Here is a 22,292-nt window from a genome sequence, read left to right as displayed (position 1 = left end):
TTTCCTAGTATTTACTTATTTTTTCTGGTATTTACTTATGTTTCCTAGTATTTACTTATGTTTTCTGGCATTTCCTTATTTTTTCTGGTATTTACTCATGTTTTCTGGCATTTACTTATTTTTTCTGGCATTTAGTTACGTTTTTTCGTATTTGCTTATGTTTTCTGGAATTTACTTATGTTTCCTAGTATTTACTTATGTTTTCTGGTATTTACTTATGTTTTCTAGTATTTACTTATGTGTTCATAAATGTACTCATGTTTCCTAGTATTTACTTATTTTTTCTGGTATTACTTATGTTTCCTAGTATTTACTTATATTTTTTGGTATTTACTTATGTTTCCTAGTATTTACTTATTTTTTCTGGTATTACTTATCTTTCCTAGTATTTACTTATATTTTTTGGTATTTACTTATGTTTCCTAGTATTTACTTATTTTTTTCTGGTATTCACTTATGTATTCTGGTATTTACTTATGTTTTCTTGTATTAACTTATTTTCTGGTATTTACTTTTTTTCTTGAATTTACTTATGTTTTCTGGTATTTACTTATTTTTTCTTGTATTTACTTATGTTTTGTGGTATTTACTTATTTTTTCTGGTATTTACCTATTTTTTTTGTATTTACTTATGTTCGCTGGAATTCACTAATGTTTCCTAGTATTTACTTATGTTTTCATGTATTTAGTAATGTGTCCTAGTATTTACATATGTTTCAAAGTTTTTACTTATGTTTTTTAGTATTTACTTATGTTTTCTGGTATTTACTTATGTTTTCTTGTATTTACTTATGTTTTCTGGTTCTTACTAATGTTTTCTGGTATTTACTTATGTGCCCTAGTATTTATTTATGTTTTCTAGTATTTACTTATGTTTTCTGGAATTCACTTATGTTTCCAAGTATTTACTTATTTTTTCTTATATTTACTTATGGTTCCTAGTATTTACTTATGTTTTCTTGTATTTACTTATGTTTTCTGGAATTTACTTATGTTTCCTAGTATTTACTGCTGTTTTCTGGAATTTACTTATGTTTCCTAGTATTTACTTATGTTTTCTAGTATTTCCTTTTGTTTTCTGTTTTTTACTTTTATTTTCTGGCATTTATTATGTTTCCTTGTATTTACGTATGTTTTCTAGCATTTACTTATGTTTTCTGGTATTTACTTATGTTTTCTGGGATTTACTTATGTTTTCTAGTATTTAGTTTTTTTGTTTCTGGTATTTACTTATGTTCCCTCGTATTTACTTATGCGTCCTAGTATTTACTTATGTTTTCTTGTATTAACTTATGTTTTCTGGTATTTACTTTTTTTCTGGTATTTACTTATGTTTTCATGTATTTACTTATGTTTCCTAGTATTTACATATGTTTCAAAGTATTTACTTATGTTTTCTAGTATTTACTTATGTTTTCTGGTATTTACTTATGTTTTCTTGTATTTACTTATGTTTTCTGGTTTTTACTTATGTTTTCTGGTATTTACTTATGTCTTCTGGCATTTACTTATGTTTCCTAGTATTTACTTATGTTTTCTGGTATTTACTTATGTTTCCAAGTATTTACTTATGTTTTCTTGTATTTACTTATGTTTTCTGGTATTTACTTATGTTCTCTTGTATTTACTTATGTTTTCCTAGTATTTACGTTTGTTTTCTGGAATTTCGTTATGTTTCCTAGTATTTACTTCTGTTTTCTGGAATTTACTTATGTTTCCGAGTATTTACTTATGTTTTCTAGTATTTCCTTTTGTTTTCTGTTATTTACTTATATTTTCTGGCATTTATTATGTTTCCTAGTATTTACTTATGTTTTCTAGCATTTACTTATATTTTCTGGTATTTACTTATGTTTTCTGGGATGTACTTATGTTTTCTAGTATTTAGTTTTTTGTTTCTGGTATTTACTTATGTTCCCTAGTATTTACCTGTGTTTTCTGGTTTTTTCATATGTTTCCTAGTATGTACTTATGCGTCCTAGTATTTACTTATGTTTTCTGGTATTTACATATGTTTTCTGGTATTTACTTATGTTTTCATGTATTTACTTATGTTTCCTACTATTTACATATGTTTCAAAGTATTTACTAATGTTTTCTAGTATTTACTTGTGTTTTCTAGTATTTACTTATGTTTTCTTGTATTTACTTATGTTTTCTGGTTTTTACTTATGTTTTCTGGTATTTACTTATGTTTCCTTGCATTTACTTATTTTTTCTGGTATTTACTTATTTTTTCGGGCATTTACTTATTTTTTCTAGCATTTACTTAGGTTTTCTAGTATTTACTTATGTTTTCTGGCATTTACTTATATTTCCTAGTATTTACTTATGTTTTCTGGAATTTACTGATGTTTTCTTGTATTTACTTGTGTTTTCTGGTATTTACTTATGTTTCCTAGTATTTACTTATTTTTTCTGGTATTTACTTATGTTTCCTAGTATTTACTTATGTTTTCTGGCTTTACTTATGTTTCCTTGTATTTACTTATGTTTTCTTGTATTTACTTATGTTTTCTGGCATTTCCTTATTTTTTTCAGGTATTAACTTATGTTTTCTGGCATTTACTTATTTTTTCTGGTTTTAATTATGTTTTCTAGTATTTACTTATGTTTCCTGGCATTTACTTATGTTTAATAGTATTTACTTATGTTGTCTGGAATTTACTTATGTTTCCTAGTATTTACTTATGTTTCCTAGTATTTACTTATGTTTCCTAGTATTTATGTTTTCTGGTATTTACTTATTTTTTCTTGTATTTACTTATGTTTTTTGGTTTTTACTTATTCTTTCTGGTATGTACCTATTTTTTCTTGTATTTACTTATGTCCGCTGGTATTTACTTATGTTTTCTGGAATTCACTTATATTTCCTAGTATTTACTTATGTTTTCATGTATTTATATATGTTTCCTTGTATTTACACATGTTTCAAAGTATTTACTTATGTATTCTAGTATTTACTTATGTTTTCTGGTATTTACTTATGTTTTCTTGTATTTACTTATGTTTTCTGGTATTTACTTATTTCTGGTATTTACTTATGTTTTCATGTATTTACTTACTTTTCCTTGTATTTACATATGTTTCAAAGTATTTACTTATGTTTTCTAGTATTTACTTATGTTTTCTGGTATTTACTTATGGTTTCTTGTATTTACTTATGTTTACTGGTTTTTACTTCTGTTTTCTAGTATTTACTTCTGTTTTCTAGCTTTACTTATGTTTCCTTGTATTTACTTATGTTTTCTGGAATTAACTTATGTTTTCTAGTATTTACTTATGTTTTCTGGTATTTACTTATGTTTTCTTGTTTTTACTTATTTTTTCTGGTATTTACCTATTTCTTCCTGTATTTACTTATGTTCGCTGGTATTTACTTATGTTTTCTAGAATTCACTTATGTTCCTTAGTATTTACTTATGTTTTCATGTATTTATATATGTTTCCTAGTAGTTACATTTGTTTCACAGTATTTACTTATGTATTCTAGTATTTACTTATGTTTCCTAGTATTTACTTATGTTTTCTGGTTTTTACTTATGTTTTCTGGTTTTTACTTATGTTTTCTGGTATTTAGTTATGTTTCCTGGCATTTTCTTATTTTTTCTGTATTTACTTATTTTTGTGGCATTTACTTATTTTTTCTAGCATTTACTTATGTTTTCTGGTATTTACTCATGCTTCCTTGTATTTACTTATGTTTTCTGGAATTTACTTATGTTTTCTAGTATTTACTTATGTGTTCTTGAATTTGCTTATGTTTCCTAGTATTTAATTATGTTTTCTCGAATCTACTTATGTTTCCTAGTATTTACTTATGTTTTCTGGTATTTACTTATGTTTTCTGGTATTTACTTATGTTTTCTGGCATTTCCTTTTTTTCTGGTATTTACTTATGTTTTCTGGCATTTACTTATTTATTCTGGCATTTACTTATGTTTTCTAGTATTTACTCATGTTTTCTGGCATTTACTTATTTTTAATAGTATTTACTTATGTTTTCTGGAATTTACTTATGTTTCCTAGTATTTACTTATGTTGTCTGGAATTAACTTATGTTTCCTAATATTTACTGATGTTTTCTGGTATTTACTTATGTTTCCTAGAATTTAATTATGTGTTCTTGAATTTACTTATGTTTCCTTGTATTTACTTATTTTTTCTGGTATTTACTTATGTTTCCTAGTATTTACTTATTTTTTCTGGTATTCACTTATGTTTTCTTGTATTTACTTATGTTTTCTAGTATTTACTTATGTTTTCTTGTATTTACTTATGTTTTCTGGTATTTACCAATTTTTTCTTTTATTTACTTATGTTCGCTGGTATTTACTTATGTTTTCTTGTATTTACTTATGTTTTCTGGTTTTTACTTATGTTTTCTGGTATTTAATTATGTTTCCTAGTATTTACTTATGTTTTCTAGTATTTCCTTTTGTTTTCTGTTATTTAATTATGTTTTCTGGCATTTATTATGTTTCCTAGTATTTACTTATGTTTTCTGGTATTTAATCATGTTTTCTGGGATTTACTTATGTTTTCTAGTATTTACTTATTTTTTCTGGTATTTACTTATGTTCCCTAGTTTTTACTTATGTTTTCTGGTTTTTTACATATGTTTCCTAGTATTTACTTATGTTTCCTAGTATTTACTTATGTTTTCTGGTATTTACTTATATTTTCTTGTATTTACTGATGTTTTCTTGTATTTACTTATGTTTTCTGGTATTTAGTTGTGTTTTCTTGTATTTACTTATGTTTTCTGGTATTTACTTATGTTTTCTGGTATGTACTTATGTTTTCTTTTTTTGTTACTTATGTTTCCTAGTATTTACTTAAGTTTCCAAGTATTTACTTATGTTTTCTGGAATTTACTTATTTTTTCTGGTATTTACTTGTGTTTTCTCGTATTTACTTATTTTTCTCGTATTTACTTATGTTTTCTGGTATTTACTTATGTTTCCTAGTATTTACTTATGTTTGCTTGTATTTACCTATGTTTTGTGGTATTTTCGTATGTTTTCTGGTATTAATTTATGTTTTCTGGTATTTACGTATGTTTCTAGTATTTACTTATGTTTTCTTGTATTTACTTATATTTTCTAGTATTTACTTACGTTTTCTAGTATTCACTAATTTTTCTTTTTTTATGTTTTCTGGTATTTACTTATGTTTCCTAGTATTTACTTATGTTTCCAAGTATTTACTTATGTTTTCTGGTATTTACTTGTGTTTTCTAGTATTTACTCATGTTTTCTGGTATTTACTGATGTTTTCTGGTATTTACTTATGGGTTCTCGCATTTACTTATGTTTTCTTGTATTTACTTATGTTTTCTTGTATTTACTGATGTTTTCCTGTATTTACTTATGTTTTCTTGTATTCACTGATTTTTAACTTGCATTTACTTATGTTTTCTGGTATTTACTTATGTTTCCTAGTATTTACGTATGTTTTTTAGTATTTACTCATGTTTTCTAGTATTCACTGATTTTGTCTTGCATTTACTCATGTTGTCTGGTATTTACTTATTTTTTCTAGTATTTACTTATGTTTTCTAGTATTTACTTATGGTGTCTTGTATTTACTTATGTTTTCTAGTATTCACTTATTTTTTCTCGTATTTACTTATGTTTTCTGGTATTTACTTATGTTTCCTTGTATTGACTTTTTTTCTGGTATTTACTTATGTTTCCTAGCATTTACTTATTTTTTCTGGTATTTACCAATTTTTTCTTTTATTTACTTATGTTCGCTGGTATTTACTTATGTTTTCTTGTATTTACTTATGTTTTCTGGTTTTTACTTATGTTTTCTGGTATTTACTTATTTTTTCTTGTAATTACTTATGTTTTCTGGTATTTACTTTTTTTCTGGTATTTACTTATTTTTTCTCGTATTTACTTATGTTTTCTGGCATTTACTTTTGTTTTTTGTTAATTAGTGATGTTTTCTTGTATTTACTTATGTTTCCTAGTATTTACTTATTTTTTCTTGTATTTACTGATGTTCGCTGGTATTTACTTATGTTTTCTGGCATTTACTTATTTTTTCTGGTAATTACCTATGTTTTCTGGCATTTACTTATGTTTTGTGGTAATTACTTATGTTTTCTGTTATTTACTAATTTTTTCTTGTATTTACTTATGTTCGCTGGTATTTACTTATGTTTTCTGGCATTTACTTTTGTTTTCTGTTAATCACTGATGTTTTCTGGTATTTACTTATGTTTTCTGGTATTTACTTATGTTTTCTTGTATTTACTGATGTTCGCTGGTATTTACTTATGTTTTCTGGCATTTACTTTTGTTTTATTGTAATTACTGATGTTTTCTGGTATTTACTTATGTTTTCTGGTATTTACTTATGTTTTCTTGTATTTACTTATGTTCGCTGGTATTTACTTATGTTTTCTTGCATTTACATATGTTTTCTGGTAATTACTTCTGTTTTCTGGCATTTACTTATGTTTTGTGGTAATTACTTTTGTTTTCTGGCATTTACTTATGCTTTCTGGCATTAACTTATGTTTTCTGGTATTTACTTATGTTTCCTAGTATTTACTTATGTTTTCTGGTATTCACTTTTGTTTTCTAGAATTTACTTATGTTTCTAGTATTTACTTATGTTTCCTGGTATTTACTTATGTTTTCTGGCATTTACTTGTGTTTTCTATTATTTACTTATGCTTTCTGGCATTTACTTTTGTTTTCTGGTATTTACTTATGTTTCCTTTTAGTTACTTATGTTTCCTAGTATTTACTTAGGTTTCCTAGTATGTACTTGTGTTTTCTGGTAATTACTTATGTTTCCTGGTAATTACTTATGTTTCCTGGTATTTACTTATGTTTAATGGTATTTACTTATTTTTTCTGGTATTTACTTGTGTTTTCTGGCCCGTACCATTTTACGTAACCAGTTAATGTAACAAATGCTTTTCAATAATTTGAATAATACGTTTTCGTTTTGAAAAGTCTTTGGTTTTCTTTGACGACGACTGTATATGTATAGGACTACTGCAATAAAATGAAAGGCTAGAACTAATAGCAGCAGTCTAAAATTAGACCCTTGATTGTAATTCCATGAAAATAAATATTTTTAGGCTTTTTAGAATTTTAAAGCTTAAAAGGTTATCAAATGTCAGCAAATCTTACGACCGCCTCGGGCGGCAGAAATATCTGCTACACCACTGTAATAAACCATAACACGTACGTATGTTAAAGATACTAATGCGTTATTAAATATTTCACAGCCATTTTTACATTACAATTTTAAGAACAGATTTTCTAGGTACAGGTAATAATGGCGGAAAAAAGATAGGGGAAATAGATTTGAAAGCCGATTTATCATAATTTTTTGTAGGTTTCAGAGTACTTTTTATTGTATTTTAAAGAAAGTTAATTACCAAAACGAAAAAAATATGTGTACAAGTGAAAAATAAAGTTATAATGAAAAATGTTTTCACGGCAACATTTGCAAACTGACAAATTCAGCTAAATTTTGAAGTTAAATAAATTCATTGTAAAATCATTTGAAAGATAAATATTAGGTTTTCGGGTCTATTTCAAAGATAATTAATTAAGTAAAGTCTTAAGATATTAAATCAAATTTAAAAAAAAACACCCTGTTTATACAAAAAATCGCTTAATTAGTCCCCAAAAGCGAAAGATTCTAACTTTGCTTAAGTTAAGCCCAGAATGTCAAAAAGCTGTCTGAAAATGATATTAGGTAATTATAGGGAGGTAGGGAGTGCTGATTTTCTTTTTTACCCAACCATGCATCCGCACATTATTACCGTGAACGTTTGTATAATTTTTACCATTTTTTATTTAATTATTTTTCTTCGTCGCTGCTTTTAAATCAATTTTTTGGAAGATTATATAACAAATTATGTTACGCCGAAAGTTTCACATTCATTCAAGCAAGGAAAATATTAGAATCTTACATATAAAAATTACGTAAAACATGTAATCCAACAAAAAGTAGAAATATTGTTTGCAATTAAATTTTCCGTGTGAAAATATTAAATAAAGAATTCCATGATGATATCCTAGCTTTTTCCTCGAGTGCATTCTTGGAATTCATTAATAAGGACTTTAGGAGTTTTTTTTTTTCGTAATGCTCCTATAAAAATTATTTTTTCTTCTTTATTTTTACAATTTACGATGCTTTATTTTCATAACAAAAGCAAAAAATAAATTCATTAATTTTTATTTTTTACTACTAAAAACTATAACTTTAGTAAAGATGTTTTTATTTAAACAAAATAATACACTTCTGCTAAAATTCAAATAAAAATAATAAATTAATTATATAACATGATCATTATTTGATAAATACAGAAAATTGTCATTAAAGTTGGTTAATCTTCTGATTTTGGGTGAATTTTTATGTAAAAGGAAGGGTCAAAATGTTCATACATTTTTAGCATCGACATTCAATTTGCACGCACCTATGATTTTTTTTCTGAGAAATCGTTCCATTACAGGATAATAAGGTTTCACTAAAAAAAAAAATAAACATAAAATTAATAGAAAAAAACACGTTTTCTTCCAAATGTGTGGCTATAAAGGGACATCTTTTTTAAATGTTTTTTACATTGTCTTCGGTGATCGGGTGATCGTATTTATTTTAAAAAAAAAGGAAGATCAGATGTGATAACATAATACAGACATTAAATTAGCATCTCTCTCTCTCTCTCTCTCTATATATATATATATATATATATATATATATATATATATATATATATATATATATATATATATATATAGAGTCCATCTACGAATTCTGATGATGCTAGTTGGATTTTTCCTCTCTTTGAGGATTTTCCTCTAGTTGAAACAATTTGTTAACTCATTCTGGACTCACAGTAATAAATTTCCTATATATATATATATATATATATATATATATATATATATATATGATGAGAAATATGGAAATAGTATTCCGACAAAATAGAGAAATAAAAAGGAACAAACCGTATTATGTGTTCATCAACGTTTCGTCTTTATTTCGAGACTTCCTCTAATGAATGGGATTAAGAAACAGAAAATACCAGTACAAAATATTTGAAAATGTTTCACGTGCAAAGTGTGACGCTGTTCTATTTCAGAAAAACGGAAAAAGAAGTTGGAAATTCAAAAAGGAGGTGCTTGTTTAAAGTCAAAGGTGTGATTATGCTGCAATAAATGAGAGAATAATGGACTTAGAGAATTGCCATTTTTTATATCTCTTTTATTTTCACTGAGCCTTTTTTCCAATTTACGCTGGGTTTCACCAACGTATTTATGATGGCAATTTTGTCAAGGAATTGTGTATATACCTCCATTGGAAACTGGTTTGTTATGGAGATGTTTCGTAGTTTTTAATATATGTCTTATGGTTAGTGATGTGGTTTGTACGATAGGAATTTCTAGTTTGTTTAGTGTGTTACACATTATTGTATTATTGGTGTGTTTATGAGAGAAAAGTCTGGTGTGTATGATTTTTTATCATTTATCCTGGAAAATATTTGTGTGGCTTTTCTCTTAGCATTCAATATTAAATATGTTGGATATTGCAAGGTTTTCAAAATGTTTGTGAGGTATTTGAAATTTGATAATTGGTTTCTTCTTACGCGCTTTCAGAATTTGCAGTCCTGAATATCTGGACGAAGAATTCAAATTCATAAATACGTTGGTGAAACCCAGCGTAAATTGGAAAAAAGGCTCAATGAACATAAAAGAGATATAAAAAATAGCAATTCTCTAAGTGCATTATTCTCTCATTTATTGCAGTATAATCACACCTTTGACTTTAAACAAGCAAAAGTAGTTAAATTTATTTCAAATAAACCGCGCCGGAGACTTCTTGAATCTGCGTTTATCGCAAATACAAGCACAATTAAACAGCGTGCAGGTTTCTATAACATAGCGCCATTAATAAGTAAACTTTTCTTAAAAGAACATAATTTGACTGTAGACACAGGTTAACCCTCTCACACCATTCAAACACCCCCTATAATAATTAACACATATAATCTCAATCAATAAATTACATAACACTCATTTCATTTCTGTTACAAACCTATATTTGAATTTCAACAGATACATTTCCCTCAAGCAAGAATATTAACTGCGTTCATATCTGCTAAAATTACATTAACGACTATATGACGTCACTAAAATTTCCCTCTCTTTAACAGCGCAAGCCCCCCCCCTCCTTTTTGAATTTCCAACGTCTTTTTCCGTTTTTCTGAAATAGAACAGCGTCACACTTTGCACGTGAAACATTTTCCAATATCTTCTACTGGTATTTTCTGTTCCTTAATCCCATTCATCCAGAGGAAGTCTCGAAATAAAGACGAAACGTTGATGAACACATAATACGGTTTGTTCCTTTTTATTTCTCTCTCTCTCTCTCTCTCTCTCTCTCCCTCTCTCTCTCTCTCTCTCTCTCTCTATATATATATATATATATATATATATATATATATATATATATATATATATATATATGTGTGTGTATGTGTGTGTGTGTTCATAGTATGTTATCACCTCCCACCCTCATTATACATCAATAGGATCTCCCGATCGAATAATTTATACTCTGGAAACCGTGACACACTTACGTACGTACGCGTAAGGTATTACAGTATGAATACATAATTTATGTAATTTTATAATAAAAATAAGTTCCCATTAATAAATATCTGACAGCTAATGTTATATAAAAAGCAATAAATGCTGATAGTAGCAATTAATTTCAAGTGATCATCGTATTCATTTAGCAATGAAATATATAGAATTATTTGTCTAAACAAAAACAAGAGAAACTAAAGTATCAAGAGAACACCTATCGATCTCAGCCGACTCAGATCTTTCAGATTTGTCATTTTTAATGCTTTACTATTGTTTATTTGTTAAATTTATCTATGATCTTTTCTTAGTGTGTTCGTCTATCGTATGCGTTCAAATAATAGTTCATAATCGCACGTAAAATCATGGCGATGAGAGCAAATCAAAGCAAAGACTAAAATACGAACAGGATAATAAATAGTACAAGAGAGTCATGCAGTAAACATTAAGTTTCTTACCTTATAATTATTTATCCTGTTTATAGAATATTTCGATATGGTAGCTATTTCGCGTTGAGACAGACATTTTGTTATCATTATTCGCTCTTCCATTTCATTTCTTTCTTTATAGAATCTTTTATTTTTGTGCGCCATTAATTTTCAGTTTACACTGAATCTATTTGAGTTTTCTTTCTTCAGTTTCACTCGTATTTTTCTTTACGGTGGCGTTTTATGAATTCTTTGAATTTTAAACGTAATTTATTTTTTTCTTTCTTTTTCAGAAAGAATCCTTTCATGTATTGCAGAAATGTAGTTTCGCTTGGAACAAGTCAAAAGTTGCCAGGTAATTTATGGACTAAAACACTATTGACTTATGTAATGTTTAGATAAAGATATTTAGTTTAAGTTTATGTTTATATATATATATATATATATATATATATATATATATATATATATATATATATATATATAATGCGCATTTGTATTTATTTACTTTTTACTTTATTGTATCGTATTTATTTATTCATTTATTTAGTTATTTATATTTTATTTATTGTTTTTAGTTTTATTTATTTTAATCATTTATTTTATTTATTTAATTCATTTATTTATTTCATTCTTCTTTTCTTTTGATACGAGTGTGCCTTAACTCAACGCATATGTTAAACGCAACCGCTAAACTTTAAATACGACACGTGAAACGCTAGCTGTTAACCAAAACCGAAGCCACTACCCTATGAAACGTCGAGTTCTTATTGTAGACACCGCCAAAAATGGCCGAAAAAATCAAGTTCTTATTGTAGATACCGCCAAAAATGGCCGAAAAAATCAAGTTGTTGCTGTTGCTTTTTTAAAATGAAATTACATTTATTAAAATTACGTTTTTAAAACGAAATTGCATTTATTAAAAAATCATGTTGTTGTTATTTTTTAAAACGAAATCACATTTATTATTTCTGAGTAACTTTTTTTCCAGAAAGATAAAACCCAGAATTTTATCATATAGAAAGCAGAATAATGTAAAACATTTTCTACTATTTAATTTAATTTAATTAAATTTTAAATGTTAAAATTTCCCCAAAAGTTAACAATTGGCATTTTTTATCTTGCACAAAAAACGTATATAAATAGTTAAACAAAAAGGTTTTTGAAATAATTAATTTGTTTATTTCTTGTCTAACTAAGATTTAGGGTGATTTTCTATGAGAATATGCAAAAAATATTATAATATTAGTACCTAGATTTCAAATAATTCCACTTATTCATATAGGCAACCAGTTACTTCACGTCGATTTGAGACAATGTTTACATTTGTACTTGATAAAAAGCAAACTATGGAAGACCAAACAGGCCAAAAAAACTTATGTTTCAGTGACGAAAATTTCAATGTATTATTAACGCTGAGACTGGCTAGTACCAGATGGGTGACCATTTGTATGAGTTTGGTTTTTAATGTGTATGTGTGTGGGGGTCAGGCTCCCCAAAGTGGGGGGAGCAACTTCAAGCAGAATAAAAAAAATTATTTCAGCGCGTTTGGTCCACCGTAGTCGAAAGGCGGCAAACGTTTTCAAACGGGATCGAAAAAATAATGATATTTTTAACACAAATTTATCGATTTTTTGTATCGATTCTTCAAAGCATTCCCTGTTTAATAATGGTCATGCATTATTCGGCTCGCTGAAAAAATTGTTAATTTATTTATCAAAGATTTTAAAATGGCTTTTTTTTGTATAAATATTTTTAAAAAAATTATTTTTGTTTTGCTTAACTTAAATTAATTGTTTTACTGAATTTAACACTTCAAAACTCAAACGCGGAATAATTAAACACAATCGAATTTCTGATATTCAGACGCCAAAATAAGGTATGCAAACAAATTATTTTTTTAATCCATAATCCCGTCCCTTACAACAACACAATATGTTTTGTTCAGTTTCAGATTATTATTTTAAACATATTTGGAACCCCTTCAAAACAAAGGGGGTTTTATAAGCCAATATATATATATATATATATATATATATATATATATATATATATATATATATATATATATATATACATCGTTTATGAAAAATAAGTGCACTTCATTCTTCTCTTAATAATCGCTGAAAATTGGATAATTACCTGATTTTTGGTAGATTTTTAAAAAGACGGTCCGTTAAAAAGTACTTACCTGCCCCCCCCCCCAGTTTTGACGGTGCCTATCTTATTGATTTCAACAGTTCGTTTACTTGCAATTCAGATAATAGGGCATCAGATCAATGAGGATGCAGTACCCATAAAAGATGTTGAGAGTTTGGCTTAGGAGCGATTCGTGTTTTCGCCTGATAACCTGACTTTATCTGGAAACCGAAGTATAACACCCCGCAATTAAAAACAGCCTACAAGCTAATTTATGAATGAAATAACTACAAAAAGGTGACAAAAATTTTCCATCTTTCTATCATTATTATTCGACACTAACTGAAAGCTAAACAGAAAATCCAGCTTAAAAGGCATTATTTCCACCTTACAATCTCTTGAAATAAACTCACGAAACAGACAAATCGTTGAACATTTTGTTTCTTATTTTCCATTTAAATGCATGTGTGTTTGTGTGTGTGCAACATAGTGCATATGAATGCGTGAAAAGCATCAACAGCTGCAGCAGCTTCTGGCTGCTAAGAGATTAGCAGCAGTTGCCAAAAAAATACACATATGCAGATTAGGAAGTCTGCGCTAGAAGAGAAGGCAAAAATGAAGAAAAATGCAACACGTGCTCGGAAAGAAACGAAGTCGGCGCCGAAGGAGAATGACGTGAAAGCAAAGATGAAAATGGGCCGGATGTGCCTAGCGGTCGGAAGAAAGAGAAACGTGAATTAAGCTCAAATGGACAGGTAGTAGCAACATACATTTTAAGTGGCATCGTGTCGGAAGAGTAATTTTTTTTAATTTAATCTGCTGAAGTGAATTATGTGCCATTGTCTGACACTAGACAATCAACCACACCAAATCTATCGAACAATTCGTGAAGAGCACTGATTGTAAAATCCGTTGTTGGACTTTTACATCGAAATACCTCAGGTCATTTTGAAAAACTGTCTACCACTTTTAAATAATAGTTTCCATCCAGTGAGCCTACGTAATCTAAGTGTATTCTTTGCTATGTGTACTCCGCTTTAGGCCACGGGCTAAATTCTATTGGGGGCGCTTCTGCAACCAATGCGCATCCCTTACACAATTTTACCGTGCCTTCTATATCAGAGTCCATACTCTTCCAGTAAGCATAGGACTTTATGAGGCTCTTTATTCGCGTAGCTCCAGGGTGCCCCGTATGAAAATCCTTTAGAATTTTCTTTCTGGGATTACTACTCTCTCTCAGTAGAACAATAGAATAAGTTTCCGCCGCCGATTTATCCGATTGAATTTTTTGTTTCGTTTCTTTGATGAAACTATCTTCTTCAGCCTCCCTTATTATATCTTCCAAAGTGACTGGTAGTTCCTTGATCGTATTACATAGTATTTGTGTATAGTCATTTTCACTTTGTAGTGACGCTATTACTGTGTCTTCCAGTGGTTCCCTTTATTTCGGGATTAATCGCGACAATCCGTCTGCGTGACTTAACTTCGAAAATGTAAGAAATTCCATACTGAAATCGTAATTCAGTAGAATGTTCCCCCATCTTTGTAGTCTGTTGACTGTGTAAGTTGACAGACCTTTTTTAGAGCCAAAGATGGTTATAAGCGGCTTATGGTCAGTTTGCAATTGACGTTAAATTTGAACTTAACCTCAAATCACAAGTCTCAAACTCAAATCTAACTGTTCTCTTCTCTCTGCACTTTCCACACTGACGCCCAAAATAAAGAAGACGGCTCTTTTATAGAGAGACCCAACCACATCTCATTTGCATACCTCCCCCCCCTCTCGTCACATCACGTGATTTTCAGTCCATAAATACCAGGAGGCGGCCATTTTTATTTTCTTTTTTTTTCTTTCCTGTACGATGCATGAGGTAAGGTTCTTTACTTTTAACCACACGCCCTCTTGATCTCTAAGATCAATAATTAGTATCATAGTCCGCCATCCACGCTGAGCGTCTTCGTTCATGGTGCGATCGTCGAAGAGGCTCTTCTTCAGACGCTTTAACATCAGCATCAACCTCCGCTTCCTCTGATGGCAAGGAGACTCTCCGTATATCTAAAATGTGACGAGGCATTCCGTCAATCGCTACCTTGTTTTTTGGAGAGTATTTTAGTCACTGTACCTTTTCCCCAGCGAGTCGTGCAACGAGAATTGGGTGGTTTCACCCACACCTCTTCACCAACTGCGATGTCCACGCAGGCCTGTTCTTCTCTCTGCGTTACAGCCAATGGATGTCGCGATTCATAAGAAAAAGTAGACCGGTGCGGCACTGAATTTTTGTCTTGACCAGCCTTCGGCGTCATATTGTACCAAAAAACTGCTTCTTGGGACGAAATCTGGCTTCTTGATGCCACAGCTTTTATAGTACAATGGTGCCTCTATATAATTCCATTTCCACTTGGACGGTATGCAGCTCTAAAATATAGCCCTACATTCCACTTCGCACATAAGTCTCTAAAAACTTCCGAGCGGAAAGACGTACCATTATCCACCAACACCTCTTCTACTGACCCCCTTTCCATAAAAACCTCCTCGATAACTCTCTTTACCTCTTCTGCTGTTTCATTCTTGATTTTCCGCCATATTACTACTCTCCCAGACCCACAATCAATCATAGTTACATGCGGTTCATGTTGATAATGTGTGATGTCAATGGCCAATCTCCGCCAATTCTCTTCAACATGCAGTTCCCCTTTTTCATGTCTAGCCGGTGCAGGGTCGATTGATTGGCATTCCTTATATTGTTCCACCACCTTTTGGATGTCTTGCATTGTGACGTGCGGGTTTACTTTTCTTGTCTTTATTTTTTGTGACGGAACTAAGGTAATAGTTACTTTTAGTTTGAATTCTCGAACCAAGTCTCCCAGCGCTCCAAGTCTACGCTTGATAAGCATCTCCGCTGCGCCTTTTGTTTTGATTCGCTTATCACCAGAGTTCAGATTTAATCCACGACACCACTGTTGCAGAGTCTGTTTTAACATTCACTATCTGTAGCCCCCATTTTAGAGCCAGATTGATGCCTTTCATCCAAGCATCAAGTTCCGCAACATTGATATGGGCGCTATCATCCTTTTTGCATAGCCAAGCAGCATCTTCAACAGCCACTTCTCCTATTTCCAATAATACCCCTAATGCTACACTGCTAGCATCAGTCCATATCACTCCTTCATGGCCCTCCTTTACATGCCATTCTCCTCTCACATGGTCCATTGTTTTCACTTCTGCAATGACTTCTTGTATCATGAGAAGCACTTCTTGATCAACTGCATCTTCCCAACTGTCTGTCCCAGTCTGCCTTTTAATAAAACTGCACGCAGTTCGCAGCCATCCAGCTATTGGGTAGTGGCCAACCAGCTTTCCACATATAGAGTAAAGCTCTCTCTTGGCTAGGTCAACCTTGGCTTCAGGGCTCTCATCTCCTCGCCCAAACATCAATTTTCTTGCCTTATTGTTTTGTAGTCGAAATCCCAATGCCATTCCGTTTTCCAGTGACTCAGGCGGTTTTGTCGTCAGTCCATATGCTTTGATATGCTCTCTCACCCTTTCCGCAGTCACCTCTGTTTCGTCCACTAGTACATCGTCGATGTAAGAGCAGGTGCCTCTCTTCACTGCATCGTCTTTGGCCAACACTGTCTTAAGAACTGCCGTCATTATCTTTATTGCAGAGTTCAGACCAAATCTAATCTTGTCAGACAATAAACTTGACCTTTGTACTCTACCAATTGATATTTCCACAATTTCTCATCCACATGAAGTTGGAGGTAGGCTGACGTCAGGTCCACAATTTTAGTTGCCTGCTTCATCCTCCTCCATTTTCTTACGACTTCTTCACACACGTCGATTCCGTCCTTTGTGTGACAAGCGACAAACTTGTTCAGCTCACGGAAATCCAACACTGGCCTAACTTTCTTCTAAATAGGTTGGACCACAGCCATGTGGCAAAATTCCGTCAACTTTCCCTGACCACGGCATTAATATTCCTTCATCTATCCATCTCTCAACTTCTTTTTCAAACTGCGGCTCCGCAGCTCCTTTCAGTGTGCTTTTGTAGCAGCTGACCCAATTCGTCAATACAGGTGGCTCCGTGGTCCATCGCCATTCTACCATCCATTTTTCGCCATTGAAGCAGGCTCGAAAGTCATCATCCTCAATCAGACATGGTTGGGGTTTCGACGGTTGGTTGGTATCACCGCTGGTAACACTTCCTGTTATTCTCGGTGCACTCTGATTGCCAAACTTCACCTGGCCTTTAGCAATAGTAGCTCCTCCCAGTCGGTCTATCGCATCCAGGCCCAGCACCACATCAATTCCTGCAACCAGTCTATCCAGCACGATCACTCTTAGCCGCAATGGCATATTCCTTACTACAATCACGGTATCGGCCTCTCCACAGCATTCCACTTCTCCACTTTACCGGTAAATCCACGGCCTTGCTTCATCACTGGTCGCTCCTTTCTGCTTGCAACAGCAGACGCGACCGTCCCCAGCTCACCGGACTGTTTCACCAAAACTCTAGCATGCCTGAGAATCTCCTCCACCTCCATAGTTTCAATATCAGTAAGTCGTTGCAGTTCCATGAAGATGCGATCAGGGAAACCAGTTACAAGCTCCAGCTTTACAGTCTTCTCAAGGCTGCGTCCCCCATATCCAGCCAATCCTGCTAGTCGCCTTATCTCTGCCACATACACGTCCACAGACTCCCCAGTCCAGGTGACTCTCTTGCGCTTTTTGTAAGCCTCAAACGCGCTCTCGGAAAATGCGGTCTTTAACCGGTTTTCAATGCTCTCAGCAATGGCCTGATCCGTCTCTCCCATTTCTAGATAGACTGCTAGAGCACTTCCTTCCAAATACATTGGTATTAAAGTGGCTTCATCCTCGATCTTCTGCAGCCTTGCCACCAACTTCAGCTTGTTAAGCCACGCAACCACGTCACCTTCTCCAGTAAATGGCCTCAGGATATCGCTGCTCAATCTTACTCGGTCACCCATTTTTGTCACTGTGCAGAAATAGCTTGACGTTAAATTTGAACTCAACCTCACATCAAAAGTCTCAAACTCAAATCCAACTGTTCTCTTCTTTCTGCACTTTCCACACTGACGCCCAAAATAAAGAAGACGGCTCTTTTATAGACATCTCATTAGCATACCCCCTCCCCCCTCTCGTCACATCACGTGATTTTCAGTCCATAAATACGAGGAGGCGGCCATTTTTATTTTCTCTTTTTTTTCTTTCCTAACACGAGCCGCACGATGCATGAGGTAAGGTTCTTTACTTTTAGCCACAGCAATTTAAACTTACGACTGTGTAAAAATCGGTGGAATTTTGTAACACCGAACATGATTCCAAGTGCTTCCTTTTCGATTTGGGAGTAATTCTTCTCGGCAGGAAGTAAAGTTCTTGACGCATGGCCGATCGGGGTAGCAGACCCATCAGGCATCTTGTGTAGAATGCACACCTTATCCCATAAGAACTTGCGTCAGTTTCGGCAATAATCTCTTGTTTCGGATTGAAATGAGTCTTTTAATTTCTTAAACGCTGCCTGGCATTTTTTGTCCTTTTTTTTAAATAGTAAATTCAATGGCGCACGCAATTCATACATGTTCTTAATGAACGTTTGATAATAGTTCGCGAGACTTAAAAAACTCTGCAATGTATTATGAGGTTCTGGCATGTCTTGTATAGCTGTGGACCTGTCTGGGTCGGATTTCCTCCCGTCCTTATTATGATATGACCCAGGTATTTTATTCATTCCAAAAAATATCGTATTTTGCTTCCTTCAATGTGAAGTCATATTCTTTTATTCTGTCAAACATTTGAAATACATGATCTCTATGTTTTTCAACATTTTGACTACGCATAAAAATATCGTCCAGATAGCCTATTGCAAAATACAAACCGCTAAGCAAAGTATCAATTACCTGTTGGAAAATTGCAGGTGCTACTTTTAAACCAAATGCTAATCTATTGAATTTATGAAGTCCTTTGTGCATTGAGATACGCAAAAGTTTCAAGCTGTCTTCTTCTACTGGTATTTGTATGTATGCTTCGCTTAAGTCTATTTTGAAAAAATATTTTCCGCCATTTAACTTAGCGAATATTTCGTCTGGGTTTGGTAGCGGGTAGTGATGGTCCTTGAGGGCCGCATTCAATCCGGTCGAAAAGTCCGCGCATACCCTAATCTCTTTAGATTTTTTTTCACGTATACGGTGGGGGCTGCCCACTCACTATAGTTAATAGTGGTTAAAATCCCAGTGTTAACTAGTCTTTCCAATTCTTTTTCAATTTGTCCCCTCGCGGCGAATGGTATGCTCCGTGGCATTTTGAATATTGGTTTTGCTTCGTCCAGCAATTCGAATCTCGCCTTTATTTTTGTGCAGCATCCAAGCTTTTCGGAGAAAACACTTGGGAAAGATTTTATTAGATGTTTTTTTATTTTGTCGACTTCGGCCGGTAGGTTTTCGACTTTGTGACAAAATTCACTCATTGGCGAGTCCCATAATTCGAATACTTGAATCCAATCGGTTCCGAATCAGTTCGTTGCATTCCTTAGAACGAACACTTTTAGCTTTTTTGTCGTTCTTTTTAGTGACACATTAATAACTAGCTCACCCTCAAAATGTATTTTTTCACCAGTTATCGATCTTGCGACTTTATTCGTTTTTGTCATCCTGGGCTTTCCTATTCTCTTCCACGTGTGAAAATTTATAATTGATAAATCCAACCCTGAATCAAGCTGCAGTTTTACTTCTTTATTTCTGATTCTCACCGTAACATACTTCCTTGTGGTCTCTGTTGGTGAAGGGTCCATTTTTACAGTTTTTACGTAGCTCTATTTTGCTACATTTGCTCTGCAATATGAAGCCTTGTGCCCTGCTCGCTTGCATAGGTCACATGTTATTTTCCTTTATTACTGACATCCATTGCACCCAAAGAGTCCTAGGATTTTGTCTATCCTGATAATTTTGTGAAGGGTTCCTTTTGCCTCTTCGTTGGTAATTGCTGGCGGGCGGGTGTCCTTTAATTTTGAAGAATATTTTTTTTTAATGTGAGGGATACCTGCTTCCTCTATGTCTCAGAAATCTTGCTTCACTGCCACGAACCGCTGACAATCTTCAGCCAGTTTCTGAAGCGTCAGATCGGGTTTTAATTCCAATTTATTTAGAGCACGACGTCTTATATCGGCGTCTTTCGTGGCTATAAAACCTTGTGTGAATATTAAGCATTTGAAATTGTCTATCGTTAATGATGATAATTTGACGCAAATGTCGTATAGTCCTGACTCTCCTTACGTGTAAGATTCATGCATATCCATCTTTTATGAAAAATACTTCTTTTTGGACAGTATAACCCTATTAATAGTTTGACTGGCTCGTCAAATGACAATTCGTTGGTTTTTCTTGCTAAAATATAGTTCATGAATTTATGTTCGGATGTACCTAACTTCCGTAGCAATAAACGAAATTTCTTTTGATCCGTCCATGCACTGCGATCAATTTAAAAAAGGTCTTCAAATCTTCTGAAATATGCCACAAACGTTATGTCTTCCCCAGGAGCATAGTGAAATGCATCAATAGCTGCCCAGATCGCATTTTGGGAAAAAGCCGTCCTGGTTTCTTCTCTGCTGTTCTTATTCACTAAAACTTGTGTTATCAAATCCATTTTTTTATTTGACTGGTTTGGTTGCTCTAAATGTAATTTTTTCAATTCCAATATTTGTTCATTCATTTCTTTCTTTTCTCTTTCCTGTTTTTCCTCGAAGAATTTCATTAAATCTAACTGCTTTTCCAATATTTGTTCGTTCATTTCTTTCTTTTCTCTTCCTCGTTTTTCTTCGAGATATTTTATTAAATTTAACTGTTTCTCTTCGTTTTATTTCTGTATTGCCAATTTTTTCTCTTCGTTTTGTTTTTGTATTGCCAATTGCTCTTGTCTGAACCTTTTTTCAAGCTTTAATTGCTGACTTTGTTGAAATTTCACCATTTCCAAAATATGTTTTGCAAAATCGTCCATTTTCGTTTTTTTTTTTTTTTTTTTTTGACGGTGTGGAATTACTTAATGACAAAATGAGTTTTTTTCAGAAACACAATTTGTTGGTTTACAACTTAACAAAATTCTTACCTGGTTATTTAATAGAAAGCAGTAGATTTCATTTGTCATTTTTCAATTTTCGTAACGTTTAGGTACTAGGTTCAATTCCCTGTTAATCCTACACATTTGTGGATTTTTACGCTCGAATGTTATTTTTTCCAACGTAGACAATTAGTTTTTCCCGTTCTTCACCGAACTTTTGACAAATAAATACTTTTGAAGTTTCGAATTTCCCCCGAGTGTAGGAGAAATATTTCGAATATCCACGTGTGTTCTTTTTTCTTGAATACTTTTGGTCGTAAAATGCTGTCTTCCAATAGCTGTTACATTTTTAGAGCGAAGTCGTTGCCCTAATGTTCGTCATTCAGCAGTTGTTAGCAATTATTGTAGATTGATCCGGGAATTTCTTTAATCGTCCTCGTCAGCGAGTTGTGATAGACCCGTGCTAGGGGTTACAAATGAAAAAAACCACAAGTAGTGTAAAATGTATAAAATATATTATATATTTATCATAAAGAATACAGGAGCCACTAAAGTGTTATGAGAGAAACGTGTTCGTAGCATGCAGTTAAACATGGTATGAATGTCTCCATTTAGTCTCTGAAACCAGAGGTATTCATAGGACTGGTTGATTCCACTTAGTTCTGAAATAGGGGTGATTTGTACCACAAGACAAAAGGACATGTACATTTTTGCAATTAATGACTATAATAAATTGCGGTTGCATTTAATACCGTAAATAACTCTGGCATTGCTACAAATGAAATTTGCTGATTTCTTTCTGTCTTCTGATGAGATGAATAGCAAGAATAGCATTCTTTAAACCTACGCAAAGAAGGTCTTTGTAAATTGCTTTTGAAGTATTCGGTCAAACAATACATTTGATTATAAATTTCAACTTACAGTTTTAATTTTTTTTTCTCTTATATATATGTGTGTGTGTGTGTGTGTGTGTGTGTGTGTGTGTGTGTGTGTGTGTGTGTGTGTGCGTGTGTGTGTACATATATATAT

The 22,292-nt window shown here is 32.1% G+C and overlaps 1 protein-coding gene across 2 annotated transcripts in view; it reads left to right on the top strand.

Moving 5' to 3' along the window:
- LOC145248787 (kin of IRRE-like protein 1) overlaps nt 1–22,292 on the top strand; it is a 2,909,730-nt gene that overhangs the window by 1,675,389 nt on the left and 1,212,049 nt on the right. For both annotated transcript variants that reach the window (XM_080110422.1, XM_080110421.1), the window contains exon 5: nt 11,347–11,408. The gene's annotated coding sequence lies outside the window, so the exon portion shown is untranslated. The remainder of the gene's footprint in view (nt 1–11,346; nt 11,409–22,292) is intronic.

The sequence above is a fragment of the Euprymna scolopes genome, chromosome 27 (assembly GCF_053919585.1).
Source record: "Euprymna scolopes isolate OS-2025 chromosome 27, ASM5391958v1, whole genome shotgun sequence".
NCBI lineage: Eukaryota > Metazoa > Mollusca > Cephalopoda > Sepiida > Sepiolidae > Euprymna > Euprymna scolopes.
The sequence above is the reverse complement of the archived record's forward strand: the minus strand, read 5'-3'. Positions and strand labels throughout refer to the sequence as shown.